This window comes from Lithobates pipiens, unplaced genomic scaffold (assembly GCF_037356315.1).
Source record: "Lithobates pipiens isolate NorthernLeopardFrog02 unplaced genomic scaffold, aLitPip1_a1.2 Scaffold_8, whole genome shotgun sequence".
In the NCBI taxonomy this organism is placed as follows: Eukaryota; Metazoa; Chordata; class Amphibia; order Anura; family Ranidae; genus Lithobates; species Lithobates pipiens.
Window position 1 is genome coordinate 590,855,648 of NW_027507903.1, and position 14,348 is coordinate 590,869,995.

The 14,348-nt window shown below is 46.2% G+C and overlaps 1 protein-coding gene across 1 annotated transcript in view; it reads right to left on the bottom strand.

The window, feature by feature from the left end:
* LOC143962291 (uncharacterized) overlaps nucleotides 1–11,596 on the bottom strand; it is a 78,509-nt gene extending 66,913 nt beyond the window's left edge. Inside the window, exons 1-2 of the mRNA XM_077471594.1 lie at nucleotides 11,540–11,596; nucleotides 11,324–11,455 (exon numbers count right to left, since the gene is read on the bottom strand). The gene's annotated coding sequence lies outside the window, so the exon portion shown is untranslated. The remainder of the gene's footprint in view (nucleotides 1–11,323; nucleotides 11,456–11,539) is intronic.
* Nucleotides 11,597–14,348: the final 2,752 nt, after the last annotated feature.

Consider the following 14,348-nt stretch of genomic DNA (forward strand, 5'->3'; position numbering starts at 1 on the left):
AAATGTTGACAGAAATGGACATGGGGCAAGACAGAAGATGACAGAGGGACAGAATCTGCTTCCGATCTACTTGCTCTGCTTGGGATCTGTGTGCTGATCCCCTGCTGAGCAGATCCTACACAGCCCACCCTGCTCTGTGGGTGGTGAGGTGTAAACAGACTTGTGTGTTTACACCCAACTGCCCTCCAATCCCATCTGCCCAGACAGAGGGGAGCAGATCCCCTTCTTTTGTTTTTGGCAGGTTGGATTGGATGTAGGCGGGTGTAAACCGACACAAGTCTGTTTACATCTACCATTCCATAGAGGACAATGGAGGGTCTGATCGGGTCCGCATGAAAAACGGACAGGCAGACTTGATCAGACCAATCAGTGCCAATATGGGGGGGGGGGGGTAAAATCTGAATCTACAGCCAATTTCTGGAGCTTCACATTTTTTATGTGCTGCAGACATGTTCCTTTAACACACTCCTGGCTGCAATAGCAGCCAGAAGTATGTGTACTTTTCTAAATCCAAACGTTGGCTGATCACTTCCACAACCGCTATGATGTGCCACTCCCCCCGCCACCTATTTACCATCACATAGGGGCTATTGGTTCCCTATGTAATAACAAAGTCATGAACAAGAAAATTAATAAATATATTTAAACAAATACAAATAATAATACATTTGAAGTCTCCCAAAAGCATGTGGGAAAATGTGTTCTGGTCTGATGAAACCAAGGTTGAACTTTTTGGCCATTATTCCAAAAGATATGTTTGCCACCAAAAACAACACTGCACATCACCAAAAGATCACCATACCCACTGTGAAGCATGGTGGTGGCAGCATCATGCTTTGGGGCAGTTTTTCTTCAGCTGGAACAGGAGCCTTAGTCAAGGTAGAGGGAATTATGAACAGTTCCAAATACCAGCATATTGGCACAAAATCTTCAGGCTTCTGCTAGAAAGCTGATCATGAAGAGGAACATTTCAGAATGACAACGACCCAAAGCATACATCCAAATTAACAAAGGAATGGCTTCACCAGAAGTTAACACTTTGGAAAGTTCCAGCCAGAGCCCAGACCTAAATCCGATTGAAAACCCGTGGAGTGATTTGAAGAGGGCTGTGCACAGGAGATGCCCTCGCAATCCGACAGATTTGGAAAGTTTTTGCAAAGAAGAGTGCCAAATATTGCCAAGTCAAGATTTGCCATGCTGATAGACTCATACCAAAAAAGACTGAGTGCTGCACTAAAATCAAAAGGTGCTTCAACAAAGTACCGAATTTTTCTCTCCATAAAGACACATCCAGATTTTAGGAGGAAAACAGGAAAAAAAAAATTCTGAACCAAATGGTGTACTAAAATATTTAATATTATACTACTACTATTAGGTGGGTGGTAGATACACAGCAATACCACCCCCCCATCAAATTAGCTCAGGGTGGCCGGGCAGACACAAATACCCCTTCAGCCTCTTCCATCACAACAGCTCAGGTGACTGAGCAGTGGATACCATGCCAGCCCACACTTATCTTAGCTCACCTCAGGCAGCGGCGGACACTGCCATTACAACGCAAAACCCCCCCTGGCTTGTTGAGAGACAGATAAACCCAGGCGGCAGATAAGGAGGACCGGGGACATACTTTGCAGCAGCAGCTGTGGGTGAGAGGAGCAGGAAGTGAGACTGGAGCAGGCCTCAGCGCCGGGGTTGTTCCAGCTGAAAAAAAAAAACAGACAGGGCTCTTGCCGCTCTCAGGATGGTGTCACCTCTGGCGGGTGTCACTCGACCTGGTTGCAGAGGGCACCCCCATAGCAACACCCCCCCCATGTTTTGCCACCTGGGGTGGACTGCCTCCCCCCAGGTATGCGCCTCACATCCTGTCCTCTCTCCTCCACAGAGAAGCCGAGCGCCAGTATTCTGACACAGCGGTGGCGACGGGGTGTCATTGCTTGGTCAGTCCATAAGACACAGGAACATTTTCTCCCATTTTTTTTTTGGGGGGGGGGAGCGCGTCTTATGGTGCTGGTGCAAAAAATACGGTATTAGTTTAAGGGTGTGCACACTTATGCAACCATATTATTTTATTTTTTTTATTTTTACTTCCCTCCACCTAAAAGATTTCAGTTTGTTTTTCATTAGAGTTGTACAGTTTATAGGTCACATTAACCACTTCCGGACCGATCGCTGACATTTTACGTTGATATTTTGAAGAGGAATACCGTTGTTATGGCAGCAGCTAGCTACCATAACCCCGGTATCCTCTTCTTCAGTGGGCAGTCCACTTCAAGATAAAAGCGGTCCCCCCCCCGCCGCTGTCCGGTGCCCTCTGCCGCTTAACGGAGCCACCAGCATCGGCGGAGGCGATCGTGTACTGTCCCTGACTTGGCATGTAGACGAGTGAGGGCAAGATGCATCGCAGGGGGGAAGTAACATCAAAACGTCACTTCTGCCCATAGCTCTTAAAAGGGACTTTTTTTTTCCTCTGCATTTTAGTGTAATTATGAGATCTGAGGTCTTTGTGACCCCAGATCTCATATTTAAGAGGACCTGTCATGCATTGTTTCTTATTACAAAAGGATGTTTACATTCCTTGTAATAGAAATAAAAGTGACTTTTTTTTAAATTAAAAAATTAAAAATAAGAAAAAAGGTAAAATAAATAAGAAAAAATAAATAAAATTTTTTAAACAAGCCCTGTCCCGCCGAGCTTGCGTGCAGAAGCGAACACACATGTGAGCAGCGCCCGCATATGAAAACGGTGTTCAAACCACACATGTGAAGTATCGCCGCGAACATTAGAGCAATAATTCTAGTCCTAAACCTCTTCTGTAACTCAAAACATGCAACCTGTAGAATTTTTTAAACGTATGGAGATTTTTAAGGGTAAACGTTTGTCGCCATTCCACAAGTGGGCACAACTTTGAAGCATGACATGCTGGGTATCAATTTACCCGGTGTAACAACATGTTTCACAATATAAAAAAAGATTGGGCTAACTTCTGTTTTATTTTTTAATTTAAAAACGTGATTTATTTTTTTCCCCAAAAAAGTGCGCTTGTAAGACCGCTGTGACAAAAAGTATTGCAACGACCACCATTTTATTCTCTAGGGTGTTAGAACACCCAAACATTATATATATATATATATATATATATATATATATATATATATATATATATATATATTTTTTTTTTTTTTTTTTCTGGCAAAAAAACAGTTTCTACCCTCAACACCAAATCTCAGAAAGAGGCTCGGTCCCTAAGTGGTTAAAAGGCGAAAACAGTTCTGAAATGATTTATCTGTCTCTTTTTTTTTTTTACAGAAACCTGACATTTTAACATGGGTGTATAGACTTTTTATATGGTGTGTGTGTGTGTGTATGTGTTCAAATATATATATATATATATATATATATATATATATATATATATATAGGGAGGCACGCGCCTGCTGCACTGTGGGGGTGCCAAAGCTCGTGGCCAACGGTCGCGATGACCGCCAGCCACGAGCGATCGCCAGCACGAGAGGCAGAACTCAGGAGTGTTTGTGTGTAAACACACAAATCCCTGTTCTGCTCTGTGATGAGAGACAGATTGTGTGTTCCTAATAGCTAGGAACCACGATCTGTCATTTCTTCTAGGTCAGTCGCCTCCCCCTACAGTTACAAACACAGTGAGGGAACACAGCTGCCAGTGACATTTTTACAGTAAATCAGTGCATTTTTATAGCACTGATCGCTGTACGAATGCCAATGGTCCCAAAAATGTGTCAAAAGTGTCCGCCATAATGTCACAGTCCCAATAAAAATCGCAGATCTCTGCCATTACTAGTAAAAAAATAAAAATAAAAATGCTATAAATCTATCCTCTACTTTGTAGACGCTATAACTTTTGTGCAAACCAATCAATATACGCTTATTTACCAAAAATTTGTAGAAGAATACATATCGGCCTAAACTGAGGAAAAAATGGGCATATTTATTATAGCAAAAAAGTACAAAATAATGTGTTTTTTTTTTTCAAAATTAATGCTCTTTTTTTGTTTATAGCGCAAAAAATAAAAACCGCAGAAGCAAAATACCACCTAAAGAAGCTCTATTTGTGGGAAAAAAAGAACATCAATTTTGTTTCGGTACAGCGGTGCAAATGTCAGTTAAAGCAACGCAGTGCCGAATCGCAAAAAATGGCCTGGCCATTCAGTAGCCAAATCTTTTGGGGCTAAAGTGGTCAAGAGATCTCTTTATGAAACATTGAAATGCTGTGGTGGCTGGAAGTTGAAGGGTTCTTTCACGCTGTGGGTGGTGATCTGCATTTTTCTGCACTGGATAAAAGCAGGTCACCACTAGGGTACATAGAAAAGATTTGCTTTCTATGTGTCCCGTCCACACTACAATGCTGGTGTGATGTGCGGTGTGGAGCATGCCGGTACATTGGATGGCACCACGTCACTGTGCTGCTGTGGAGTGACAAGAATGTATTGACACTGTGTGACACTTTAACCACTTCAGCCCCGAAAGGATTTACCCCCTTAATGACCAGGCCATTTTTTGTGATACAACACTGTGTCACTTTAACTGACAATTGCGCGTTGTACCCAAACAAAATTGATGTTCTTTTTCCCCCCACAAATAGAGCTTTCTTTTGGTGGCGTTTGATCATCTCTACGGTTTTTATTTTTTGCACTTTAAACAAAAAAAAAAAGAGTGACAATTTTGAAATATATATATATATATTTTTTTTTTACTATAATAAATATCGAAAAAAAAAAGAAAAAAATTCATCAGTTTAGGCCAATATATATATATACTTCTACATATTTTTGGTGAAAAAATAAAAAATTGCAATAAGTGTATATTGATTGGTTTGCGCAAAAGTTATAGCGTCTACAAAATAGGGGATAGATTTATGGAATTTTTATTATTAATTTATTTTTTTACTAGTAATGGTGACGATCAGTGATTTTTAGCAGGACTGCGACATTGCGGCAGACAGATCTGCCACTTTTAACACTTTTTTGGGACCAGTGACATTATTAGAGCGAGCTAAAAATAGCCACCGATTACTGTGTAAATGTCACTGGCAGGGAAGGGGTTAACACTAGGGGGCAATCAGGGGGTTAAGTGTTCCCTAGCAAGGTGTTTCTAACTGTGGGGGGAGGGAACTGACTGGGAATAGAGAGAGATCGCTGTTCCTGATCACTAGGAACAGACAATCTCTCTCTACTCCCCTGACAGAACAGAAATCTGTGTGTTTACATTGACAGATCCCCGTTCCAGCTCCCTGTGAAGTGGTCGCAGGTGGCCGGCGGACATCGCGGCTGCCGGCCACGTGCACCAGCGGCGTCCACGATAGCTGCTGAAGGGACCACCGTATCGGTACAGCAATTCACGCAGCCAAGCCAACCTGCTGCAGTATAACTACAGTGGCTGGTCGGCAAGCGGTTAATAAAGTTAAAAAAAAAAAAAAACACATGTAAGCAGTGCGATGCATTAAAATGCACATCACACTACTCTCTACCACAGCTGACATTGACACTAGAATGCACAGTAAAATGATGAGTTTACAAAGCAGGCTAGTGTGCCTCTGTTAGGAAGAGGAAGGCTAGAATCTCTGTCAGCTTTTTATTCTTCTCGCTTTCCTCTTTTGCTGATTTTCCCTCACTTCCTGTCTGGGCCATTGTGTCACCAGAGCAGGAAGTGATGGGAAATCACTGTAAAGAAGCTCCAGATGGCACTAAAACATGGCAAGTGTTACTACCCTGCCCCACTCCATCCCAAATTATTAAAGAAAAAAAAAAAGTTTTGGCTACAGAAACACTTTATAATTCCACCTGTCAGGAGGGGAATGTCACATCGTGATTGTGTGATTGGCTCAGAACTGTACAGGTTACTGATTCTCAGGAGCCATTGGAAACAGGAGTTTATGTAGCTCTGCTGAGCTCCCATTCACAATATGCATTGCATTTCCGCACATTTTTGGCACACTGTCACACAGGACAGTCCTATCATTTCAGTAGCCTGTCCTACATGTGACAAACACAGCAATTTTTGAGCTTGGGGCCACTAACAATGAATGACATTGGAATTGTACCATGCTTTTCTGTACACTTTGTGAACACACGTGTTTACCATGGATGAGCTCAGGAGTGTTCAGATCTCACTTGAGCAATCCTGTCAGGTAGCCGTCACCATACTGGGCCAATCATAAGCAGCCACACCATCCATTCAAATCTATGAATGGGAGGACTACAAGTCCCATCTCACAAAGCACTGGCACAAAGGCTGCGATGCCCCTGTATTTGTACGCCATTATTTACTTCCTGCAGCCCCATGATAGAAGGTTCATATCTTCCATACTTAGGGCTCGCTCACACAGGGTGTACTATATTGTTGTGTTTACACACACGGGGATACATGGGTGTTCTGTGTATTCCTGTACAGGTAGTCCTATTCAGGTCTATTGGGATTGCATCGGCTGCACGGACACAACCACTGCTCCCAATATGACATTCATGTGAGTGCGTGGCACTAAACTCAAACTGTCTGCATTCAGGGACATGCATCAGCACCCACATGGATGTCATAATGGGAGCAGTACTTATGTGATGTGAATGCAGCCTGAGGCTTGTCCTCATCTAGTGGGATGCAGAGTGTGTGGCTTCTCTGAAATCACGCCGTGTGAGTAGAAGACCCCATAGTGCAGGGGTTGACAAATTTGCTTGGATTCTAGGAGCCAGCTAAAAAAGTGAGGAGCCAGGTCCGTGACGCGATCTGGACCTGTCCCTGGCCTGACATGGAGACGAGTGAGGGGAAGATAGCCCCCAGCCCCCCACATATGAGATCACCTCTCATTGGACACACCGCTTGAGTGCTAAATGGCCGCTGTGATTGGCCATTTAGCATGATCTGTGATTTGCTGTATCCAAGGGACACGGCCAACACAGAACTTCCCCGATGCGCGCCCATGGCGACGTTCAGAGGGGAAGTAAACAGGAGGATGTCCAGGGACGCCCTCCCGGCAATTGGTGTCTGCGCTGTAGACATCTTTTGTCTATAGCGCGGGCACGAAGTGGTTAACAAAAGAATGTGACTTTTATTTCCGCCATGTTCCCACTTATTAACGTCATATCCCCGCTAAGGGTTAGATCAGGTCCGCCTGAAAAACTGACAGGTGAACCTGATCAGACAGCCCTTGTGAAAGGGGTCAAGCAGGGAGGATTACAAATAATATTTCTTTTTTTTCCTTTAATTAAAATTTTTTTTTTTACTTTTTACAAAAAATAAAATAAAAATAATAATAATAATAATATAATATATATATATATATTTTAATATAATGAGAAGCCATTTACCAGCCACCACACTCACCGTTGGGCAAAAGGCGCCAGATGACGCCCGCAATCACTTCCTTCTCTTCACTTTGGGAAGGAAATGGGCGGGCAGTGAAAAACAGGCAGGGGAGCTTCACTCCATTAGGATTAGCATTATTGGAATAGGGTGTAATTTCTACATCCACCACAAGATGGCGCCCGGCTACCGAAAGATTTTAGAAGGCCGCAAAGCCGCGGCCTCAATTACTGGCCGGCGCGGCCCGATGCAATTGCGCGGCGGAGTTTGGGGTCCAAATAGAGACAGGATACCCCAGCAGCGTTGCCCCAGGCGCCAGGACACAATTTCTAGTCGCAAATGCGACCGGGCGCCCGGGGTTTGTCGAGCCCTGCCATAGTGTAGGGTGAACGTGCATTTTTGCGCATTTTTGGGGGGCGTTTCCATTTGTCATGCATAGGGTAGCCCAAAAAAGCTCCAGAACTAGTGGTGTGCCGAAATGAAAATTCTGGACCAAAAACCAAAAATCCAGGATGCACTTGGCTGAAAACCAAAACCAAAATGGACAGTTTACAAAAAAAAAGATATAATAATAATAAAAAATTATATTTGACTTTTCAATTAATAGTTTTTGAAGCACTTAAAAAATGCATCAAAAACGCCCCAGTGTTACATTTTTGAAGCGGTTTGAGTCACATGACCTATAAAAACTAGGGATGCACCGAATGGGTTTTTTGGTGCCGAAACCGATAACGAAAATGAAAAATACACTAGGCCGAAAACCGAAACCGTTACCGAAAATGACAGATACCAAAAGTGGCTGTTTTTAAAAAATATTTTTATACAGGAGATGGCCAGAGACTGGGGGGCGCGGTACAGGAGATGGCCAGAGACTGGGGACGCGGTACAGGAGATGGCCAGAGACTGGGGACGCGGTACAGGAGATGGCCAGAGACTGGGGACGCGGTACAGGAGATGGCCAGAGACTGGGGACGCGGTACAGGAGATGGCCAGAGACTGGGGACGCGGTACAGGAGATGGCCAGAGACTGGGGACGCGGTACAGGAGATGGCCAGAGACTGGGGACGCGGTACAGGAGATGGCCAGAGACTGGGGACGCGGTACAGGAGATGGCCAGAGACTGGGGACGCGGTACAGGAGATGGCCAGAGACTGGGGACGCGGTACAGGAGATGGCCAGAGACTGGGGACGCGGTACAGGAGATGGCCAGAGACTGGGGACGCGGTACAGGAGATGGCCAGAGACTGGGGACGCGGTACAGGAGATGGCCGGAGACTGGGGACGCGGTACAGGAGATGGCCGGAGACTGGGGACGCGGTACAGGAGATGGCCGGAGACTGGGGACGCGGTACAGGAGATGGCCGGAGACTGGGGACGCGGTACAGGAGATGGCCGGAGACTGGGGGCGCGGTACAGGAGATGGCCAGAGACTGGGGGCGCGGTACAGGAGATGGCCAGAGACTGGGGACGCGGTACAGGAGATGGCCAGAGACTGGGGACGCGGTACAGGAGATGGTCAGAGACTGAGGACGCGGTACAGGAGATGGTCAGAGACTGGGGACGCGGTACAGGAGATGGTCAGAGACTGGGGACGCGGTACAGGAGATGGTCAGAGACTGGGGACGCGGTACAGGAGATGGTCAGAGACTGGGGACGCGGTACAGGAGATGGTCAGAGACTGGGGACGCGGTACAGGAGATGGTCAGAGACTGGGGACGCGGTACAGGAGATGGTCAGAGACTGGGGACACGGTACAGGAGATAGTCAGAGACTGGGGACGCGGTACAGGAGATGGTCAGAGACTGGGGACGCGGTACAGGAGATGGTCAGAGACTGGGGACGCGGTACAGGAGATGGTCAGAGACTGGGGACGCGGTACAGGAGATGGTCAGAGACTGGGGACATCATAGTACAGAAGATCAATGCAGCCTCACCAATGCCCATCACTTGCAACCTGCCTGTGCCTCACCAGTGCCCATCATTTGCAGCCTTGCCTGTGCCTCACCAACACACACACACACACACATGCATATAAACACATTTAGATCGCCTTTTTAAAAATCAGTAGCTGCAGTGCTGTACCTTTCTCTCTCCATGCTGGGTACTGCACTGAAGGGGGAGGCAGAGAGCACAGCACACATTGTGCAAGACACCTCTCCTTTGCTTTCACTTTCAGAGTAGAAACAGCATGACTGAGCTCCTGCATAGCCGATTTACACATCGGCTGAGAATCGGAGGAGCTCGGTCCCATATGCAGCCACCGCTCGGGGAGGGGGTGCGCACAGCTCCAGTGTAAAAGTACCCAGTCAAATGAATGGGAGGCAGTTTTCAGGCGCTATTGAAACACCTGACAACTGACTCAGTCTTAAAGACACAGAGCAGGGCTCGGGAGCGAGCACACATTCATGGGGAGGTGGAGCCAGGAGCGCCGGCAGGGGACCCGAGAGGAGAAGAATCAGAGCTGCTCTGTGCAAAAACCATTACACAGAGCAGGTAAGTGTAATATGTTTGTTGTTTTAACCACTTACAGACCAGCCGACGTCGTTATACGTTGATACTTTGATGTGGAATACCATTGTTATAGCAGCAGAAAGCTGCCATAACCCTGGTATCCTTTTAAACGGTGGCCGGTCCACTTTCAGATAGAAGGGGTCTCTGCGGTGAATTCGCTGCAAGATCACTTTTATCAGGGGGGGAAGAGGCGTACCCCCTCCCACAGAGCTTCGGTTGTCTCCGCCGCTTACCGGAGCCATCAGTAGCGTCAGAAACGATCCAATCCGATCCCCTCACAGACCTGGAGCCGAGTGAGGGAAAGATGGCCCCCGCTCGGCTCCATAACATTGGATGACGGAAGCGACGTCAAATGTCACTTCCACCCAGTGGTCTTAAAGGGGAAATTTTTGGGGGGGTAAAAAAAAAAAAAGACATTTATAATTTTTTTTTTTATTACATTTAAGTGTAACTGTGACTTCAGAGGTCTTTTTGACCCCAGATCTCACATCATCTTTTTTATTACAACGGATGTTTACATTCCTTGTAATAGGAATAAAAGTGACAACCTTTTTTTTTTTTTATTTTTTTTATTTATTTATTTTTTGTTTAAAGGATAGTGTAAACAAAGAAAAAAATAATGAAAGCGCCCCCATCTCGCCGAGCTTGAGCACAGAAGCGAACGCATACGTGAGTAGCGCCCGCATATGAAAATGGTGTTCAAACCAAACATGTGAGGTATAACCGCGATCATTAGAGTAAGAGCAATAATTCTACATCTCCTTTGCAGCTCAAAACTTGTAACCTGTAGACATTTTTAAATGACGCCAATTGCGATTTTTAAGTGGCGATGTTTGTCGCCTTTCCAATTTTAAAGCATGACGTGTTGGGTATCAATTTACTCAGCGTAACATCATATTTCACTATATAAAAAAAAAAATTGGGCTAACTTTACTGTCTTATTTTTTAATTCAAAAAAGTGTATTTTTCCCCCCAAAAAAAATGCTGCGTGAATACGATGAGACAAAGTATTGCATCGATCTCCATTTTATTCTCTAGGGTGTCTGAAAAAAAAACTTTATAGATTGATTATATATATATATATATATATATATATATATATATATATATATATATATATATATATATATATATATAGATATATATATAATGCTTGGGGGTTCTGAGTAATTTTCCAGCAAAAAAATAATTATTTTAACTTGTAAATGACAAATCTCAAAAAGAGCCTCAGTCCTTAAGTGGTTAAGAAAATAAAAAACGATTCTTTACAAGCACTTTAATGATATTGCAAGTTTTTCATACATTTTACATGCGTTCCCGCTCATTTCTGCGTCCGTTGCAAGAACTCGCAGGTTTGAATGTGGCCTAATCCCTATTCACCTGTGCATTTGCATTTTTTTTTTTGCAAAAACACATGCAAAAAAAAAAAAGCATAATTGAATCTCTTGCACATTTTGGGGTGCAAAAATGCAGTTTGGGTTACCATTAGCAATTAAGCAGGTCTTTCATGTGTTCCAAAATTGTGCAGATGTGAGTGCATTCTAAGGAGATCCAATCCTCCTGATCAGTGATGACATAGAGCTGGGAGTCCTCACACTGTACACACATCACCTATCTATAGAAGGAGATAATGGTGAACAACACTGGAATCCATCATACAGATCACTGTCCTCCTCTGTAGAAGGAACAATTTACATACCAAACACAGGACGGTCTGCACTGATTTCAGGACAAGACGTCATTTCCTGCCTTTCTTTGTTGCTGTGCACTCCGGAATTCACTCCCCACTCTTCTCACTTCTCAGGTTCCTCTTCTCTGAGTCCCAACTTCCTGTAGGAAAATCTCTAACCCTCCTCCTCAACATTCACATCAGATTCCCTGCAAACCTCTACTCTGTACTAGAGGATTTCTACTTATTATCTGTATATAGGACTGAAAATGCAATAAACAATGATTTTAGGTGGATACAAAATGAATGCTGTTTGTATTCTGCTTTGCAACCAGAGACTTTTAGACTCTTTATAATATAGACTTCTATGGGGCTCATCTCCCTGTGTTGCAAATGTAGCGCCGGTGTTCTGGAGGATAGTGTCCTGCCATCATATAGTGTCCGCCCCGTACTGCGCATGCGCAGTACGGAGCAGACGAAGCTTCGGAAAATCTCCGAAGATGAGCGGCGCCTGCGCCGTGAGTGGAGGTGGTAGCCCCACCATCGAAGCGGACATAGAGTTGGGAAAATTAGAGGGCCCCTCGCGGGCTCGCTTCGCTCACCACGCTTCGGGCTCTTTTATATTCCAACTCTATGTCCACTTGGATGGTGGGGATAGAACCTGGACTCACAGCGCAGGCGCCGTTCATCTTCGGGTATTTTCAGAATCTGTGTGTGCTGTGCACTGCGCATGCACAGTACACAGCGGACACTATCCGATGGATGACAGTATATGATAGGACACCGGCTCCTGAAGAGCACACTCCATGTGTTTTTTTTTCTATTTAAAATTCCTAAAACCACAGTTGGGTTTTAGGGTCAATTATACCAAATTATGGTTCCAGTACCAGTATAGCTGGATTGCACTGGGTTCTGCTTGGCCACAGGTGGCGCTGTTACTACTCTCCTTGTTAGGTTGGTAGAATGTTAGATACATTTGTTTCTTTTTGGCTCTTCTGTAATTAGTGGCGCAGTTGTTGATTTCTTTTGGCTGTTGTAGGTTTCACAGGCTGCAAGTATGATTACTTTTCCCTGCCTTCCAGGTTCTGGAACATAGGAGTGGAGCAAGGCAAATGGTCAGAATGAATATTTATGGAGGGTGCCCAGAAGGTGGCTGAGAAGCATATAAATAGTCTGAGCTGCAGAACAGCCATGTCAGATGTCCATCTGTTCAGGTAGGGGTACAGAGCTGGATATAGCCTCTCTGATGTGTGTGTGGGGGGGGGACTGAGGATGCAGGGGTCAGCAGGGCAGGGTACAGGGGGTCAGTAGGGTAGAGGATAGAGTCAGCAGTTTGTAGGGTAGTGTACAGAGGCCATTAGTTTGTAGGGCACTGTACAGTAGATTATCAAGGCAGTGTACAGGGTTTAGCAGGGCAGAGGACTGGGGGCAACAGGGGAGTGTACGAGGGTTAGTAGGGCAGAGGATAGGGGTCTGCAAGGCAAAGGATGGGAAGTCAACAGGGGAGTGTGCAGGGGGTCAGCAGGGCAGAGGACAGGGGCCAACAGAACATATTACAGGGATCAGCAGGGTGGAGAACAGGGTTTATCAGGTCAGAAAGATGGTGGATAGGGATCAGCAGTGCAGAGGGAGGGGTCAGCAGGGCAGGCTATAGGGGGTCCGCCAGGTAGAGGACTTGTCCCCCTCTTCGGTTCTTCTTGCAGGGCCACCGCTGGCAAAAGAGCTAGAAGAAGGCGGGGTGGCCCTGCAAGAAGAACCCGAAGAGGGGGACAAGACCCCCGAAGAGGGGGACAAGACCCCGAAGTCGGAAGAAGAGGGCAGCGGCGAAGAAGAAAGCCGTGCTCCTCCGCTCCTCCGCTCCTTCTGGAGATGTTGCCTCGTCGCTGTCTCCGGCCACAATGACAGGACACGCGGCGTGCTGCGACTTATATAGGGACATCACCGGATGATGTCCCCACCCATTATGATGTCACAGTCCCAGAGGATGCTCTGGTACGGCTCAGGAGGGGGGGGCGCTCGCTCGTCCCCACCCCCTTTCCTGGCCGGCTGGGTAGAGCGCTCGGATAAGGGTCTGGTATGGATCTGGGGGGGACCCCTGCGCCGTTTTTTCGGCGTAGGGGGTTCCCCTTAAAATCCATACCAGACCGAAGGGCCTGGTATGCTCCTGGAGGGGGAACCCACGCCGTTTTTTTTTTTTTAATTTGGAGTGGACTTCCCCCTTGAGAGGAGATCTCATTCTCTGATTGGCCACGGCAAAAGTCGCCTGGCCTGGGGCGACTTAAAGTCGTGTTGTAAGTCGTGTCCAAGTTGCCTCCAAAAGTCGTGTTGAAAGTCGTGTTGCCCCTGTGTGAACCGGTGTTCTGCCGTATAGTGTCCGGCCGTGAAATAGTGTCCGCCCCGTACTGCGCATGCGCAGTACGGAGCAGACGAAGCTTCGGAAAATTTCCGAAGCTGAACGGCGCCTGCGCCGTGAGTGGAGGTGGTAGCCCCACCATCCAAGCGGACATAGAGTTGTGAGTATTAAAGGGACCCTCGTGGGCGAGCTTTGCTCGCCACGCTTCGGGCTCGGCCTCGCTGCGCTCGGCTCTTCTTTATTCCTACTCTATGTCCACTTGGATAGTGGGGATAGAACCTGGACTCACGGCGCAGGCGCCGTTCATCCTCGGCAATTTTCGGAATCTGTGTTGCTGTGTACTGTGCATGCGCAGTACACAGTGGACACTATCCGATGGAGGACGTTATTAAACAAGACACCGGCTCTTACAGATGCAGCCTCAGTCTGCACAGTGTGTAGCTGGCTACTGCAGCTAAGCTGCCATTCCGATCTGGGAATTTCACA